The following is a 19,519-nucleotide window of genomic DNA, read 5'->3' as shown; positions in this document are numbered from 1 at the left end:
AGTGCTTTTGCTGTCCGTTAGGCCTACTTATCTTGTTGGCTGACGAAAAGTACATTTGGACAGGTCATCCAATATCTTCAGTATGCACCTCGGAATTGGATAAGGACACGCGCAGTTCTGTCCCTGATGTGTCTGCCTTAACTTGTAGCCTGTGAGAAAGGCCCAATCAGGTGACGAAGAGCCGTATGAGTGAGAGACGCATCGGAATGCGCAGCACACTCAGGGAGAAGGGCACAACGCAACACTCCGGGATGCAAAAGGCATGGTTTTTTTTTTAGGGTGCATTACGGCCACAAAGGGAATGCCACTGTGAACTTCGAGGCATTATCAAGTGCTTGTCAAATTGTGAATAAGGGACTATTGGAGTGTGTACAGCCTACGCAAATAAAACAGCAGAGCTCATGCCTTTCAAGCGACTTTTTTCAAATCATCATTAGTCTCATCATGAATACATTGGTATTATCAATCAAAACATATAGCCCAACGTTTGTAGAACAACTAAAGTTACGTTAATAACTCTAAATTAAGCATATAGGAGTACCTGTTTCTTTGTTAACCGCTCAACACAGAATAGCCGCATGTGCGCACTCTCTCAAATCCTTTGGAGAAAATGTCCTTTCTATTTTATTCAGCTTTGTTCAATTGTATTCTTCATAATATAAAATAATGCCACAGAATTATAAGCAAATCTTGTCTGCTAAATGAACTAGTGTAGCCCACAGCCATTTGGCATAGCCTACAAGCCATTTTAAAATGACTATGTGTGGAAGCCAGGAGATGCTAAATGTGTTTATGTTAATTAACGGTCAATTACCGTGAGACCGACCAGTTATTTGCTTGACAATCCCTGGCTGACAATTTCGTGACAGCCACAGCCCTACCTATGCCCCAAAAGATCTTTAAAAATACTTAATCTGTTATGTGTTTGTGTTTTTCTTGTCCTTTATGGGAGGCACAATATGACAATTTTTAAATGCAGATGTTTGTCATGGTGACAGCAGATATTATCATAGCCCTGTTGGAACACTTGCTGAATATTTCATGCTAAATTATATTATATTTCAATACAAGTGCCAGACTCCTAAGTTACCATGGTTCAGACATGGAGGGTTCTATTTTAACAAATCCAATGCAATGGTAACATGCTGACTAGACTGGCCACATTGCATGCCCAAGCATTATTTAATTATTTCAACCAAACTGCTTACAAAGATCCAGCAACAACAAAAAAAGGACCATATGCATTTCAGGTAAAATAACAACCCACTGTTTATCTCCCAGGACACATGAGCTATCTACAGTAAGCTAGCTAAATGTCCATGAATGTTTTGTGTGTTCCGACCTGTCCCAAAGTTAATAGAGTTGCTTCTCACTTGGTTTTAGTATTTTAATCTGCCTGTCATGAATGCGTATGGTGGGGATAGACAAAAATGGCAAGATGGCAGATGCACGCGTGGGGCCGGTTTGGTCAAGTTGTAAGCTCTGGCAGTCGCTATAGGTTCAGGGGTGTGTCAAATATTTTTGTTATTTTCACAACCAGAATTATGGGCGCAGCAACTTGAATAAACAAGTTAAGTGTGTAAGCAAGTTGAAGGTGTGTCGAGGCTTGACCCCTCACGGGCCAATCGGGACGTGCTCCATGGCTAAATATGTGGTTGCTTCAAGTTGTGTATTTAGTCTTTTATGTATTGCATTGTCATCAACTCCAATTTGAATGTTAGTCCGTTATAGCTTAGTTTGTTAAATAGCCTACAGAAACAAAATAACAAAATGTATACCTATCCCATATTTGCTAAACATGTTGAACATGTTTTTGAACAGTAATTGCATGGCTTTCATATGGAAATATATTGATAACATAGCATTCACACTGATATTGGCCTACTGTAAAGTGCATTATGTCTGAGCCATGGACATGCCTAACGTTGTCAATAAGCAAGATTGAATTCACTATTGATAAGACTAGAGTTGGGACAACAAAACGAAAATGATCAACACCGACCATACCGACCACTTATTGCAGGCATTTTACTGATATCGTTCATTACGATAAGTAGCTTATACTAGAGAAATGTGAAGTTTGGAATGAAATAAGTTTGCTAATATGGATAATTGTTAATGGGACAATTGATGGCTACTTCAATAAAACTAGTAGTAGTAGTAGTTGAAAGGGTAATTTAATAAAACTAATAAAACTGGTGCACATTAATGTTATAAATGTGTCATTCTATTAATTTTTGGCGCATCAATCCAGGCAATTTATGATAAGACCTAATTAGAATAAAATAAAACAACTTGTTTGAAATAGACTATGTGTAAATAAAGTTACAGGCACCATAATTGCTCCCCGTGGGCATATAATTTTAGTCCTAAAACTACATAGACTGTGGAGGGTTTTACGCACATCCAAACTTTTCACGTGAGCTGGAAAAAAGATCCAATATAAAGAGAAAGGGGGAATGCCTACTCACTGTTACTGTTCCAAAATATACAGTGCCTTCAGAAAGTATTCACACCCCTTGACTTTTTCTACATTTTGTTCTGTTATAACCTGAATGTAAAATAGATCAAATTGAGATTTTTTGGGGTCACTGGCCTTCACACAATACCCCATAATGTCAGAGTGGAATTGTGTTTTTATAAAAAAAAAATACAAATTCATTACAAATGAAAAACTGATGACTTGAGTCAATTAGTATTCAACCCCTTTGTTATGGCAAGCCTAAATAAGTTCAGGAGTAAAAATGTGCTTCACAAGACATAAGTTGCATGGACTCACTATGTGCGCAATAATATTGTACCCCACACACAATTATATATAAGATCCCTCAGTCAAGCACTGAATTTCAAATCCAGATTCAACCACAAAGACCAGGGAGGTTTTCCAATGCCTCGCAAAGAAGGGCGCCCATTGGTAGATGGGTAAAAACATTTAAACTGACACTGAATATTCCATTGAGCATGGTGAAGTTATTGATTACACTTTGGATGGTGTACCAATACACCCAGTCACTACAACGATAGAGGCATCCTTCCCAACTCATTTGCAAGAGAGGGAAGGAAATCGCTCAGGGATTTCACCATGAGGCCAATGGTGACTTTTAAAGAGTTACAGTTTAATGAATGTGATAGGAGAAAACAGAGGATGGATCAACAACATTGTAGTTGCTCCACAATACTAACGTAATTGACAGAGCGAAAAGAAGAAAGCTTGTACAGAATACAAACATTCCAAAACATGCATCCTGTTTGCAACAAGGCACTAAAGTAATACTGCAAAAGAATGTGACCAAGCAATTATCTTTTTGTCCTGAATGAAAGTGTTATGTTTGGGGCAAATCCAATACAACACATTACTGAGTACCCCTCTCCATATTTTCAAGCATAGTGGTGGCTGCATCATGTTATGGGTATGCTTGCAGTCATTAAGGACTGGGGAGTTTTTCAGGACAAAAAATAAACGGAATTGATCTAAGCACAGGCAAAATCCTAGAGGAAAACCTTGTTCAGGCAGCTATCTACCAGACACTGTGCAATGAATTCACCTTTCAGCAGGACACTAACCTAAAATACAAGGTCAAATTTACACTGGAGTTGCTTTCCTAGAAGACATTAAATGTTCCTGAGTGGCCGAGTTACAGTTTTTACTTAAATCTTCTTGAAAATCTATGGCAAGACCTGAAAATGTTTGTCTAGCAATGATCAACAACCAATTTGACAGAGCTTGAAGAATGTTGAAAAGAATAATGGGTAAGTGTTGCACAATCCAGGTGTGGAAAGCTCATAGCGACTTAACCAGAAAGACTCACAGCTGTAATCACTGCCAAATGTGCTTCTACAACGTATTGACTCAAGGGTGATACTTATTTACATTTACATTTAAGTCATTTAGCAGACGCTCTTATCCAGAGCGACTTACAAATTGGTGCATTCACCTTATGATATCCAGTGGAACAACCACTTTACAATAGTGCATCTAAATCTTTTAAGGGGGGGGGGGTTAGAAGGATTACTTTATCCTATCCCAGGTATTCCTTAAAGAGGTGGGGTTTCAGGTGTCTCCGGAAGGTGGTGATTGACTCCGCTGTCCTGGCGTCGTGAGGGAGCTTGTTCCACCGTTGGGGTGCCAGAGCAGCGAACAGTTTTGACTGGGCTGAGCGGGAACTGTGCTTCCTCAGAGGTAGGGAGGTGAGCAGGCCAGAGGTGGATGAACGCAGTGCCCTTGTTTGGGTGTAGGGCCTGATCAGAGCCTGAAGGTACGGAGGTGCCGTTCCCCTCACAGCTCCGTAGGCAAGCACCATGGTCTTGTAGCGGATGCGAGCTTCAACTGGAAGCCAGTGGAGAGAGCGGAGGAGCGGGGTGACGTGAGAGAACTTGGGAAGGTTGAACACCAGACGGGCTGCGGCGTTCTGGATGAGTTGTAGGGGTTTAATGGCACAGGCAGGGAGCCCAGCCAACAGCGAGTTGCAGTAATCCAGACGGGAGATGACAAGTGCCTGGATTAGGAGCTGCGCCACTTCCTGTGTGAGGCAGGGTCGTACTCTGCGAATGTTGTAGAGCATGAACCTACAGGAACGGGTCACCGCCTTGATGTTAGTGGAGAACGACAGGGTGTTGTCCAGGGTCACGTCAAGGTTCTTAGCACTCTAGGAGGAGGACACAAGGGAGTTGTCAACCGTGATGGCGAGATCATGGAACGGGCAGTCCTTCCCCGGGAGGAAGAGCAGCTCCGTCTTGCCGAGGTTCAGCTTGAGGTGGTGATCCGTCATCCACACTGATATGTCTGCCAGACATGCAGAGATGCGATTCGCCACCTGGTTATCAGAAGGGGGAAAGGAGAAGATTAATTGTGTGTTGTCTGCATAGCAATGATAGGAGAGACCATGTGAGGATATGACAGAGCCAAGTGACTTGGTGTAAAGCGAGAATAGGAGAGGGCCTAGAACAGAGCCCTGGGGGAGACCGGTGGTGAGAGCACGTGGTGCGGAGACAGATTCTCGCCACACCACCTGGTAGGAGCGACCTGTCAGGTAGGACGCAATCCAAGCGTGGGCCGCGCCGGAGATGCCCAGCTCGGAGAGGGTGGAGAGGAGGATCTGATGGTTCACAGTATCAAAGGCAGCAGATAGGTCTAGAAGGATGAGAGCAGAGGAGAGAGAGTTAGCTTTAGCAGTGCGGAGAGCCTCCGTGACACAGAGAAGAGCAGTCTCAGTTGAATGCCCAGTCTTGAAACCTGACTGATTAGGATCAAGAAGGTCATTCTGAGAGAGATAGCAGGAGAGCTGGCCAAGGACGGCACGTTCAAGAGTTTTGGAGAGAAAAGAAAGAAGGGATACTGGTCTGTAGTTGTTGACATCGGAGGGATCGAGTGTAGGTTTTTTCAGAAGGGGTGCAACTCTCGCTCTCTTGAAGACGGAAGGGACGTAGCCAGCGGTCAAGGATGAGTTGATGAGCGAGGTGAGGTAGGGGAGAAGGTCTCCGGAAATGGTCTGGAGAAGAGAGGAGGGGATAGGGTCAAGTGGGCAGGTTGTTGGGCGGCCGGCCGTCACAAGACGCGAGATTTCATCTGGAGAGAGAGGGGAGAAAGAGGTCAAAGCACAGGGTAGGGCAGTGTGAGCAGGACCAGCGGTGTCGTTTGACTTAGCAAACGAGGACCTTCTTTTCAAAATGGTTGACGAAGTCATCCGCAGAGAAGGAGGAGGGGGGGGGAGGATTCAGGAGGGAGGAGAAGGTGGCAAAGAGCTTCCTAGGGTTAGAGGCAGATGCTTGGAATTTAGAGTGGTAGAAAGTGGCTTTAGCAGCAGAGACAGAAGAGGAAAATGTAGAGAGGAGGGAGTGAAAGGATGCCAGGTCCGCAGGGAGGCGAGTTTTCCTCCATTTCCGCTCGGCTGCCCGGAGCCCTGTTCTGTGAGCTCGCAGTGAGTCGTCGAGCCACGGAGCAGGAGCGGAGGACCGAGCCGGCCTGGAGGATAGGGGACAGAGAAAACAAAGGATGCAGAAAGGGAGGAGAGGAGGGTTGAGGAGGCAGAATCAGGACATAGGTTGGAGAAGGTTTGAGCAGAGGGAAGAGATGATAGGATGGAAGAGGAGAGAGTAGCGGGAGAGAGAGAGCGAAGGTTGGGACGGCGCAATACCATCCGAGTAGGGGCAGAGTGAGAAGTGTTGGATGAGAGCGAGAGGGAAAAGGATACAAGGTAGTGGTCGGAGACTTGGAGGGGAGTTGCAATGAGATTAGTGGAAGAACAGCATCTAGTAAAGATGAGGTCAAGCGTATTGCCTGCCTTGTGAGTAGGGGGAGAGGGTGAGGTCAAAAGAGGAGAGGAGTGGAAAGAAGGAGGCAGAGAGGAATGAGTCAAAGGTAGACGTGGGGAGGTTAAAGTCACCCAGAACTGTGAGAGGTGAGCCATCCTCAGGAAAGGAACTTATCAAGGCGTTAAGCTCATTGATGAACTCTCCAAGGGAACCTGGAGGGCGATAAATGATAAGGATGTTAAGCTTGAAAGGGCTGGTAACTGTGACAGCATGGAATTCAAATGAGGAGATAGACAGATGGGTCAGGGGAGAAAGAGAGAATGTCCACTTGGGAGAGATGAGGATTCCAGTGCCACCACCCCGCTGGCTCGATGCTCTAGGGGTATGCGAGAACACGTGGGCAGACGAGGAGAGAGCAGTAGGAGTAGTAGTGTTATCTGTGGTAATCCATGTTTCCGTCAGCGCCAGGAAGTCTAGGGACTGGAGGGTAGCATAGGCTGAGATGAACTCAGCCTTGTTGGCCGCAGACCGGCAGTTCCAGAGGCTGCCGGAGACCTGGAACTCCACGTGGGTCGTGCGCGCTGGGACCACCAGGTTAGAGTGGCAGTGGCCACGCGGTGTGAAGCGTTTGTATGGCAACTCATGTTTTCCAGATTTTTCCCAGTTTTTGATCCAATCAGCAGGGATGATACGTGTCGCCATCTTCCCCCTCAATACCACACAAATGAATACGTTCTGTGTTTCTTTTGAAAAAATTTCAAAACATGTTTTCACTTTGTCATTATGGTGTTTTGAGTGTAGGTGGGTCAAAAAAAATATTTAATCACTTTTTAATTCAGGTGGAAACACAACAAAATTTTCAATAAATCAATGGCTATGAATACTTTCTTAAGGCACTGCAAATGTCATTATCGTGTATGTGATGTAAGTAGTTTGGAGGCCTCCATTTTAAAAATGGTACAGTAAAAATGCTTCGAGTCCATAACATAGACAGATGAGTAGTTGTTCTCTATTAATTCATTGAGTTTGCTGACATGGATTGTGTATGTGTGCCACTCAGAGGGTGAATGGGCAAGACAAAAGATTTAAGTGCCTTTGAATGGGGTATGGTAGTAGGTACCAAGCGCACTGGTTTGAGAGAGTCAATAACTGCTGTTTATTTTTTCACACTCAACAGTTTCCCGTGTGTATCAAGAATGGTCTGCAACCCAAAGGACATCCAGCCAACTTGACATAATTGCGGGAAGCATTGGAGTCAACATGGGCCAGCATCCCTGTGGAACGCTTGACACCTTGTAGACTTCATGCCCCAAAGAATTGAGGCTGTTCGGAGGGTATAAGGGGGGTGCAACTCAATATTAGGAAGGCGTTCTTAATATTTTGTGCACTCAGTGTATATAAAGTGCATTCGGAAAGTACTCAGACCCATTAACTTTTTCCACATTTTGTTACGTTACAGCCTTATTCTATTTTAACCTCATCAATCTACACACAATACCCCTTAATGACAACACAAAAACAGTTTTTTAGAAATGTTTGAAAATGTATAAAAAATACAAAACTGAAATATCAGTATTCAGACCCTTTACTCAGTACTTTGTTGAAGCACCTTTGGCAGCAAATACAGCATTGAGTCTTCTTGGGTATGAAGCTACAAGCTTGGCACACCTGTATTTGGGCAGTTTATCCCATTCTTCTCTGCAGATCCTCTCAAGCTCTGTCAGGTTGGATGGGGAGCGTTGCTGCACAGCTATTTTCAGGTCTCCAGAGATGTTCGATCGAGTTCAAGTCCGGCCTCTGGCTGGGCCACTCAAGGACATTCAGAGACTTGACCCGAAGCCTGTGTTGTCTTGGCTGTGTGCTTAGGGTCGTTGTGCTGTTGGAAGGTGAACCTTCGCCCCAGTCTGAGGTCCTGAGCACTCTGGAACAGGTTTTCATCAAGGATCTCTCTGTATTTGCTCCGTTCATCTTTCCTTCGATCCTGACTAGTCTCCCAGTCCCTGCCGCTGAAAAACATCCCCACAGCATGATGCTGCCACCACTAGGGTTGTTGCGGTGACCATGAAGGCAGTCAAATTCCACGTACTGTTGAAGTCAGAAGTTTACATACACCTTAGCCAAATACATATAAACTCAGTTTTTCACATTTCCTGACATTTAATCCCAGTAAAAAGTCCCTGTCTTAGGTCAGTTAGGATCACCACTTTATTTTAAGAATGTGAAATGTCAGAATAATAGAAGGGAGAATGATTTATTTCAGCTTTTATTTCTTTCATCACATCCCCAGTGGGTCAGAAGTTTACATACACTCAATTAGTATTTGGTAGCATTGCCTTTAAATTGTTTCAATTTGGTCAAACGTTTCAGGGAGCCTCCCACAAGCTTCCCACAATAAGTTGGGTGAATTTTGGCCCATTCCTCCTGACGGAGCTGCTGTAACTGAGTCAGGTTTGTAGGTCTCCTTGCCCACACATGCTTTTTCAGTTCTGCTCATAAATTTTCTATGGGGCTGAAGTCAGGGCTTTGTGATGGCCACTCCAATACCTTGACTTTGTTGTCCTTAAGCAATTTTGCCACAACTTTGGAAGTATGCTTGGGGTCATTGTCCATTTGGAAGACACATTTGTTACCAAGCTTTAACTTCCTGACTGATGTCTTGAGATGTTCCTTCAATATATCCACATAATTTTCCATCCTCATGACGCCATCTATTTTGTGAAACGCACCAGTCCCTCCTGCATCAAAGCACCTCCACAACATGGTGCTGCCACCCCGTGCTTCACGGTTGGGATGGTGTTCTTCGACTTGCAAGCCTCCCCCTTTTTCCTCCAAACATAACAATGGTCATTATGGCCAAACAGTTCTATTTTTGTTTCATCAGACCAGAGGACGTTTCTCCAAAAAGTACGATCTTTGTACCCATGTGCAGTTGCAAACCATAGTCTGGCTTTTTTATTGTGGTTTTGGAGCAGTGGCTTCTTCCTTGCTGAGCGGCCTTTCAGGTTATGTCGATATAGGACTCATTTTACTGTGGATATAGATACTTTTGTACATGTTTCCTCCAACATCTTCACAAGGTCCTTTGCTGTTGATCTGGGATTGATTTGCACTTTGCACCAAAGTACGTTCATCTCTAGGACACAGAACGCGTCTCCTTCCTGAACGGTATGAGGGCTGCGTGGTCACATGGTGTTTATACTTGCATACTATTGTTTGTACAGATGAACGTGGTACCTTCAGGCATTTGGAAATTGCTTCAGGAATTTTTTCTGAGGTCTTGGCTGATTTCTTTATATTTTCCCATGATGTCAAGCAAAGAGGCACTGAGTTTGATGGTAGGCCTTGAACTACATCCACAGGTACACCTTCAATTGACTCAAATGATGTCAATTAGCCTATCAGAAGCTTCTAAAGCCATGACATCATTTTCTGGAATTTGCCAAGCTGTTTAAAGGCACAGTCAACTTAGCGTATGTACACTTCTGACCCACTGGAATTGTGATACAGTAAATTATAAGTGAAATAATCTGTCTGTAAACTATTCTTGGAAAAATGACTTGTGTCATACACAAAGTAGATGTCCTAACTGCCTTGCCAAAACTATAGTTTATTGACAAGAAATTTGTGGAGTGGTTGAAAATCAAGTTTTAATGCCTCCAACCTAAGTGTATGTAAACTTCTGACTTCAACTATAAATATATATATATATATATATATATATATATATATATATATATGCTCCAAAAAATAAAGGGAACACTTAAACAACACAATGTAACTCCAAGTCAATCACACTTCTGTGAAATCAAACTGTCCACTTTGGAAGCAACACTGATTGACAATAAATTCCACATGCCGTTGTGCAAATGGAATAGACAACAGGTGGAAATTATAGGCAATTAGCAAGACACCCCCAATAAAGGAGTGGTTCTGCAGGTGGAGACCACAGACCACTTCTCAGTTCCTATGCTTCCTGGCTGATGTTTTGGTCACTTTTGAATGCTGGCGGTGCTTTCACTCTAGTGGTAGCATGAGACAGAGTCTACAACCCACACAACTGGCTCAGGTAGTGCAGCTCATCCAGGATGGCACATCAATGCGAGCTGTGGCAAGAAGGTTTGCTGTGTCTGTCAGCGTAGTGTCCAGAGCATGGAGGCGCTACCAGGAGACAGGCCAGTACATCAGGAGACATGGAGGAGGTCATAGGAGGGCAACAACCCAGCAGCAGGACCGCTACCTCCGCCTTTGTGCAAGGAGGAGCAGGAGAAGCACTGCCAGAGCCCTGCAAAATGACCTCTAGCAGGCCACAAATGTGCATGTGTCTGCTCAAACGGTCAGAAACAGACTCCATGAGGGTGGTATGAGGGCCCGACGTCCACAGGTGGGGGTTGTGCTTACGGCCCAACACCGTGCAGGACGTTTGGCATTTGTCAGAGAACACCAAGATTGGCAAATTCGCCACTGGCGCCCTGTGCTCTTCACAGATGAAAGCAGGTTCACACTGAGCACGTGACAGACGTGACAGAGTCTGGAGACGCCGTGGAGAACGTTCTGCTGCCTGCAACATCCTCCAGCATAACCGGTTTTGCAGTGGGTCAGTCATGGTGTGGGGTGGCATTTCTTTGGGGGGCCGCACAGCCCTCCATGTGCTCGCCAGAGGTAGCCTGACTGCCATTAGGTACCGAGATGAGATCCTCAGACCCCTTGTGAGACCATATGCTGGTGCGGTTGGCTCTGGGTTCCTCCTAATGCAAGACAATGCTAGACCTCATTTGGCTGGAGTGTGTCAGCAGTTCCTGCAAGAGGAAGGCATTGATGCTATGGACTGGCCCGCCCGTTCCCCAGACCTGAATCCAATTGAGCATATCTGGGACATCATGTCTCGCTCCATCCACCAACGCCACGTTGCACCACAGACTGTCCAGGAGTTGGCGGATGCTTTAGTCCAGGTCTGGGAGGAGATCCCTCAGGAGACCATCCGCCACCTCATCAGGAGCATGCCCAGGCATTGTAGGGAGGTCATACAGGCACGTGGAGGCCACACACACTACTGAGCCTCATTTTGACTTGTTTTAAGGACATTACATCAAAGTTGGATCAGGCTGTAGTGTGGTTTTCCACTTTAATTTTGAGTGTGACTCCAAATCCAGACCTCCATCAGTTGATAAATTGGATTTCCATTGATTATTTTTGTGTGATTTTGTTGTCAGCACATTCAACTATGTAAAGAAAAAAGTATTTAATAAGATTATTTCTTTCATTCAGATCTAGGATGTGTTGTTTAAGTGTTCCCTTTATTTTTTTGAACAGTGTATATATATATATATATATATATGTATATGTGTATATGTGTGTGTGTGTGTTTGTGTGTGTGTGTGTGACATATATACGCTGCGTGCACAATTATTAGGCAAGTGAGTATTCTGATCTTGTCATTATTTCTATTCACATTTTCGAACTCCAAACCATATAAACTTGAATGCTTATTGGATTTAATCATTTTCAGGTGATATGTATTTGTATAATGAGGGAGGGTGTGGCGAAAGTTAATAACACCTTATATCAAGGTGTGCATAATCATTAGGCAGCCTCATTACCTCAGGTAAAATGGGCCAAAAAAGAGATTTAACTGACACTGAAAACCCAAAAATGTAAAATGCCTTTCAGACGGATGCGACACTCTTTAAATAGCTAAACTATTGAGGTGTGACCACCGGACAATCAAACGTTTTGTTGCAAATAGTCAACTGGGGCGCAAAAAAACGCACGAGGAAGAAAAGGCGCAAATTAACTGCAGAAGACTTGAGAAGAATTAAACGTCAAACTACTAGGAACCCATTATCCTCCAGTGCCACCGCATTCCAGAACTGTAACCTACCTGGAGTGTTCAAAAGCACAAGGTGTCAAGTGCTCAGAGACATGGCCAAGGTCAAGAAGACTGAAACAAGACCACCACTGAATAAGATTCACAAGTTGAAGCGTCAAGATTGGGTAAAGAAATACCTGAAGACAGATTTTTCAAAGGTTTTATGGACAGATGAAATGAAAGTGACTCTTGATGGACCAAATGCATGGGCCTGTGGCTGGATCAGTAATGGACACAGGGCACCACTTTGAGTCAGGCGCCAGCAAGGTGAAGGAGGTGTACTGGTATGGGCTGCTATCATTGAGGATGAGGTAGTTGGACCTTTTCGGGTTGAAGATGGACTGAAACTCAACTCCCAAACCTACTGCCAGTTTCTGGAAGATTCTTTTGTCAAACAGTGGTACAGGAAGAAGTCCTCAGCATTCTAGAAGGCCATGATCTTTATGCAGGACAATGCTCCATCACATGCATCCAAGTACTCCACTGCTTGGCTAGCCAGCAGGGGCCTCAAAGATGCCTGAATAACGACCTGGCCCCCTTCCTCACCTGACTTAAATCCTATTGAGAACTTGTGGGCCCTTCTCAAACGTGAGATTTACAGTGAGGGAAGACAATACACCTCTTTGAACAGCGTTTGGGAGGCTGTGGTTGCTGCTTCAGCGAAAATTGATCATGAACAGATCAAGAAACTGACAGACTCCATGGATAGAAGGCTCATGGCAGTTCTTGAAAATAAGGGTGGCTATATTGGTCACTGAATATTTTTGAAAGGCCAACATTTTTATATAATTGTCATTTTGTGTTACTTATCTGTTACACTTACTCTAAAAATTGAGAATCAACAAGTGAGTTGAGAGAAATTATTTTTGTAATTTAGTTGCCTAATAATTGTGCACACTAATAGTTGCCTAATAATTGTGCACACTTATATTTCCCTGAGAAAGACAAAACTCACTTTTCCTTTGTTAAACATTCAGGTTTCAGGTTCAATAACATTTTGGATTGACTGAGAGCATTGTGTTTGTTCAACAATAAAATGAATCCCGAGGAATACAATTTGCCTAACAATTGTGCACGCAGTGTATATATGTGTGTGTCTATGTTATTTTTTATTGGAATATGAGATGAATCTAACCCAGTAATTACTTCTATTGGCAATCTATTTGAATTAGCGCTTCAATTAAAATCATAACCATTAAAATCGTATACATGATCATATTTGACAATAGTTTATGGTATTATACAAATCCAATCATGGCTTTACTAATCAGAATATGATTTTAATCAGATCTGTGCTTTTTATGAAGTTCTTGGATGTTTCTCTGTTTCAAGACTGTATTTCTGACCTATTTTTTGACAACCAAATGCAATCATAGTTATAGGGAATCTCAATCACTGAAGAGGGTCTAACCGAACTACCACCTTGGAGGCATATACAGTTGAAGTCGGAAGTTTACATACACTTAGGTTGGAGTCATTAAAACTCGTTTTTCAACCACTCCACACATTTCTTGTTAACAAACTATAGTTTTGGCAAGTCGGTTAGGACATCTACTTTGTGCATGACACAAGTCATTTTTCCAACAGTTGTTTACAGACAGATTATTTCACTTATAATTCACTGTATCACAATTCCAATGGGTCAGAAGTTTACGTTCGCTAAGTTGACTGTGCCTTTAAACAGCTTGGAAATTTCCAGAAAATTATGTAATGGTTTTAGAATCTTCTGATAGGCTAATTGACATAATTTGAGTCAATAGGAGGTGTACCTGTGGATGTATTTCAAGGCCTACCTTCAAACTCAGTGCCTCTTTGCCTGACATCATGGGAAAATCTAAAGAAATCAGCCAAGACTTAAAAAAAAAAAAAAATTGTAGACCTCCAGAAGTCTGGTTCATCCTTGGGAGCAATTTCCAAACGCCTGAAGGTACCACTTTCATCTTTACAAACAATAGTATGCAAGTATAAACACCATGGGACCATGCAGCCCTCATACCGCTCAGGAAGGAGACGTGTTCTGTTTCCTAGAGATGAATATACTTTGGTGCAAATCAATCCCAAAACAACAGCAAAGGACCTTAAGAAGATGCTGGAGGAAACATGTACAAAAGTATCTATATCCACAGTAGAACGAGTCCTATATCGACATAACCTGAAAGGCCACTCACTAAGGAAGAAGCCACTGCTCCAAAACCACCATAAAAAAGCCAGACTATGGTTTGCAACTGCACATGGGGACAAAGATTGTACTTTTTGGAGAAATGTCCTCTGGTCTGATGAAACAAAAATAGAACTGTTTGGCCATAATGACCATTGTTATGTTTGGAGTAAAAAGAGGGAGGCTTGCAAGCCGAAGAACACCATCCCAACCGTGAAGCACGGGGTGGCAGCATTATGTTGTGGGGGTGCTTTGCTGCAGGAGGGACTGGTGCACTTCACAAAATAGATGGCATCATGAGGAAAGAAAATTATGTGGATATGTTGAAGCAACATCTCAAGACATCAGTCAGGAAGTTAGCTTGGTCGCAAATGGGTCTTCGAAATGGACAATGACCCCAAGCATACTTCCAAAGTTGTGGCAAAATGGCTTAAGGACAACAAAGTCAAGGTATTGGAGTGGCCATCACAAAGCCCTGACCTCAATCCTATAGAACATTTGTGGGCAGAACTGAAAAAGCGTTTGCGAGCAAGGAGGCCTACAAACCTGACTCAGTTACACCAGCTCTGTCAGGAGGAATGGGCCAAAATTCACCCAACTTATTGTGGGAAGCTTGTGGAAGGCTACCCGAAACGTTTGACCCAAGTTAAACAATTTAAATGCAATGCTACCAAATACTCATTGAGTGTATGTAAAATTCTGACCCACTGGGAATGTGATGAAAGAAATAAAAGCTGATATAAATCATTCGCTCTACTGTTATTCTGACATTTCACATTCTTAAAATAAAGTGGTGAACCTAACTGACCTAAGACACGGATTTTTTACTCTGATTAAATGTCAGAATTTGTGAAAAACTGAGTTTATATGTATTTGGCTAAGGTGTATGTAAACTTCCGACTTCAACTGTAGTTCCGTCGGAAGGCAAATACTTCCGCGTATGCTGTGCGTTGCTACCGAACCAAAACATAAAACAAATTCAATAAGTCAATACAATTTGTCTCACTTTTTGAATGAACTTACTGGGTATAAACATATCACATCATCACACAATTCACTGGCGACACTAAATTTGTTTAGAAGAGGTTGAGAGATCGGAGCATCTCTCCTTGTTATGCATTTTCCCATAATACCATAATCTGCATGCAAATTCTACAGTGCAGATGGCTTGACCGAGGTTTACATTTCCATTTAGGTTGACCGCAGTGCCTATTTGACTTTGTCCATCAGTCGAAGTAGACTGTCATGTCTGTCAGCAAAAGCTATGGAAATTAAACACTCTTTAAAAACAATGTTGAAAAGGGGATAATGTTAGCTAACTTCGCTAGGTAGGCCTACGTTGTTTGGGGGGAAAAAAGTGCATTAGGTCTAATTACCACTATGTTTAGTCAACTGTACTGTAACGGCCGTCAAATTGAGTAGACCAAGGTGCAGCGGGAAAATGTATACTCATCTTTTTATTTATTATAAAACAAGGAAAAACCAAAAGAAACACGTATACAAAAACGAACGAATGACACTAAACAGTCCCGTCAGGTGCTACATACACTAAACAGGAAATAACTACCCACAATTCCCATTACCAAAACACCCCTATACATAGGACCTTCAATCAGAGGCAACGAGGAACAGCTGCCTCCAATTGAAGGCCAAATCAATAAACTAATCATAGAACTAGAAAGACTAGACTAGAACATAGAAATATACTAACAGAGAACATAAACCAAAACCCCGGAACACTCTAATCAAACACGCCTCTACAAAACACATAGCCCAACAAACCCCGAAACACTCTAAACAAATACCCCCTGCCACGTCCTGACCAAACTAATATAACAAATAACCCCTTTACTGGTCAGGACGTGACATGTACAAAGTTTCTACCAGTAGCTTGCAAAGTAAACATCAACTAACAGTACATCGGCAAATGCGCTTTTTTATTTATTTTACCGTTATTTAACCAGGTAAGTTGACTGAGAACACATTCTCATTTACAGCAACGACCTGGGGAATAGTTTCAGGGGAGAGGAGGGGGATGAATGAGCCAATTGTAAGGCAGAGCCTACAAAGGATTGGATTTGAACCTAAACCACTCGTCAGGTATGGTTCACTTCTATTTTATATCACTCAAATATCCAATTAAAAAAGTTAATTAAGTCAATTCAATTTGACTTTTTGAATGAAGTTACTGGGTATAAACATATCACATCATCATATCACAGTTCACTAGCGTGTGGCGACACTAAATCTCTTGAGAGGTTCTGATATCTGAACGTCTCTCCCTGTCAAGCATATTCTGTGTGCATGCAAATTCTATAGGGCAAGTGGCTTGACGGAGGATTTTCATTTTCAGGATAGTTTGACCGCAGTAAATTGGCTAGCTAGCTAATAACAAATCACATCAATATGGCTAGTTAAGGTAACTGTCAGGGGATAAACTACATGGCTATATCCAAATATTGTTTGATTTGCATGTCATCTATAATGGCGATGACAAATGTCCGACTGACAACTTAACCATGACCAGGCGAATAGGGTGCCATTTTGGAGGCACCCACAGTGTGTGGGCATCTGGTGTGTTGCGGATGGACTTTCAAACACAAACCCTGGGTTTAACAAGGCGGTGACCCGATCCTGTAGGTTCATGCTCTACAACATTCGCAGAGTACGACCCTGCCTCACACAGGAAGCGGCGCAGGTCCTAATCCAGGCACTTGTCATCTCCCGTCTGGATTACTGCAACTCGCTGTTGGCTGGGCTCCCTGCCTGTGCCATTAAACCCCTACAATTCATCCAGAACGCCGCAGCCCATTTGGTGTTCAACCTTCTCAAGTTCTCTCACGTCACCCCGTTCCTCCGCTCTCTCCACTGGCTTCCAGTTGAAGCTCGCATCCGCTACAAGACCATGGTGCTTGCCTACGGAGCTGTGAGGGGAACGGCACCTCCGTACCTTCAGGCTCTGATCAGGCCCTACACCCAAACAAGGGCACTGCGTTCATCCACCTCTGGCCTGCTCGCCTCCCTACCTCTGAGGAAGCACAGTTCCCGCTCAGCCCAGTCAAAACTGTTCGCTGCTCTGGCACCCCAATGGTGGAACAAGCTCCCTCACGACGCCAGGACAGCGGAGTCAATCACCACCTTCCGGAGACACCTGAAACCCCACCTCTTCAAGGAATACCTAGGATAGCATAAAGTAATCCTTCTAAACCCCCCCCCCCCCCCTAAAAGATTTAGATGCACTATTGTAAAGTGGTTGTTCCACTGGATATCATAAGGTGAATGCACCAATTTGTAAGTCGCTCTGGATAAGAGCGTCTGCTAAATGACTTAAATGTAAATGTAAACAGTATAATAGGATTCCCCAGCTCAGCCTCTTCCACCTAGGGCGAACCGTCACCTTGGAAAGATACTGTTTTTTCACACACATCAACAACTACATTGGCAGCTAAATTGGGGGGGGGGGGTTAGAACCGATTCTATTCTTGGACCCTTAGTTTTTCCATGACCATGTGACCTGACAAGGAAAAAATCCTCACTGAAGGACCCAGAGTTTCTGACTTGATCTGGAAAAACTCACGGCCTTGTCTTTCCATATACTGTTCTGCTACTACTATACCAAAACAGGCTTTCATCCAATTGATCAATCATAGAGATCCTTTCCTTTATTAAATGGCATACTACCCACACTATTCATGCTAAATCTATGGTGATAGTACAGTCAATGTAAAGTACGGTACACCACCATTCCACCGCTACGACCTTCACCACCAATCTAGTGTCGCTTCAAACATCAAACCCTTTGAAACAGGCAATCTTTCACTGCATTTGATGAACTAAAACCACCAGAATCTCAAGGACAATGAGATGTAGTAATGGCCTCACAAGAACACTCTGCCTATTATATGCCACTCACAGTCTTCTTGGCCAGTCAACGGAATCACTAACTAGTTGAGATGGATCTTTTCATTGGATGTCGCTGAACTGCATAGTGCCTTCCCAGGGGTGATATGATGGTTTATGTGAGTCACTGGCTCCAATGGTTTTGAGTGATATAGACCTATGAGCACATTGCAGCAAAAGGAGGGGGAACTTGAATATATCTGTACTGTATGATGTCCAGTCCCAACATGCATTCACAATACAAGCAGTGAAAGCTTATGTTTGTCGAACTAGCTTTACAATACAGTACATACTACCTGGTTAAAATAGCCATGTCAAACAGATCTATAGTTTGGTTATGTGTCAATTAATCCAATAAGGGATGAGTTGCCAACTGCCGATTTGACACGAAAATAAAATGTGATTCATTAATTCATAGTTGAACTCCTTTGCACAGTAAAGTGCACTTTTGCTCAAACCCAGTAGAAGGCTCTAGTTGGTAGGTCATTGTGAGAGAAGACCATTGTTTATTATGACTATTATCATAGAAAGAAGGCGCAACTCATCTTTGCTGAATTCGTTTTGTCCTCAGACAAAAAAATCTTTGAGGATGGATGATTGCAGTTTTTAATTACTTTTCTTCTGTTTCAGTTGAATTGCATGAAGACAGCATTTTGGAATGGTATGCCAACCAGAGCAAGATTCAGAACAAGGCTTCAATGACCAGGAACAATTAATTCTCTACATCGTTAATTAATTTGCCCTTTTGTGATTCACATTGTTTCCACCCCACCTCACCTTTACAATGCAATAAAAGGACATAAATAAATTCCTGCCCTTCTCCAAATCCAACAAAGACCATGGGCCGACAGACAAGGCGGATTGGCCATCTGGCAATTCTGGCAAATGCCGGACCATCTTTTAGTTGGGTGGACTGGTCGGAATTGGCCTATGGGCCTTTTTTAATGAGTTTTGTGCAATTTCTCTGTTGTCATAATAATACATTTGAGCATTTGTCTGATCAGTAGGCAATGACTGTGACTGTCTGTGCGGAGAAATTATGCTAGGCTTAGCACAGACAGATCAGCTGCTGCTGCAAAAGACAGTGCAGTCTTGCTAAATGATTCTCTGCTAAAGGTCAATTCGGGGACTGTCTGTTTATTTTAATTGTTTTATCAATGTTTATTCACTTCTGAATCTGTCTCTCCAGCCAGCGAGCGGGTCTTAGTTTATGAGCTGTAGTAACAAGTGACTCTGGTGTCGGATTACATTACATAGCCTCCCCGCTGGAGGCTGGAAAGTCCCACCTTTTTCCGTCCTATTTCAATAACTGAAAGGCCCATCACTTCTTGGCAGAAATATCC

The 19,519-nt window shown here is 43.2% G+C and overlaps 1 protein-coding gene across 3 annotated transcripts in view; it reads left to right on the top strand.

Moving 5' to 3' along the window:
- The window catches only part of fbxo15 (F-box protein 15), a 50,625-nt gene extending 31,417 nt beyond the window's left edge, over nucleotides 1–19,208 (top strand). Inside the window, exon 13 of one of the 3 annotated variants that reach the window (XM_029697584.1) lies at nucleotides 18,807–19,208. The gene's annotated coding sequence lies outside the window, so the exon portion shown is untranslated. Of the gene's footprint in view, nucleotides 1–7,429; nucleotides 7,476–18,806 lie in introns of those variants that run through there. The other 2 variants (XM_029697576.1, XM_029697592.1) reach the window with 2 other exon arrangements.
- Nucleotides 19,209–19,519: the final 311 nt, after the last annotated feature.

Source organism: Salmo trutta, chromosome 2, assembly GCF_901001165.1.
Source record: "Salmo trutta chromosome 2, fSalTru1.1, whole genome shotgun sequence".
Lineage (NCBI taxonomy): Eukaryota > Metazoa > Chordata > Actinopteri > Salmoniformes > Salmonidae > Salmo > Salmo trutta.
The sequence above is the reverse complement of the archived record's forward strand: the minus strand, read 5'-3'. Positions and strand labels throughout refer to the sequence as shown.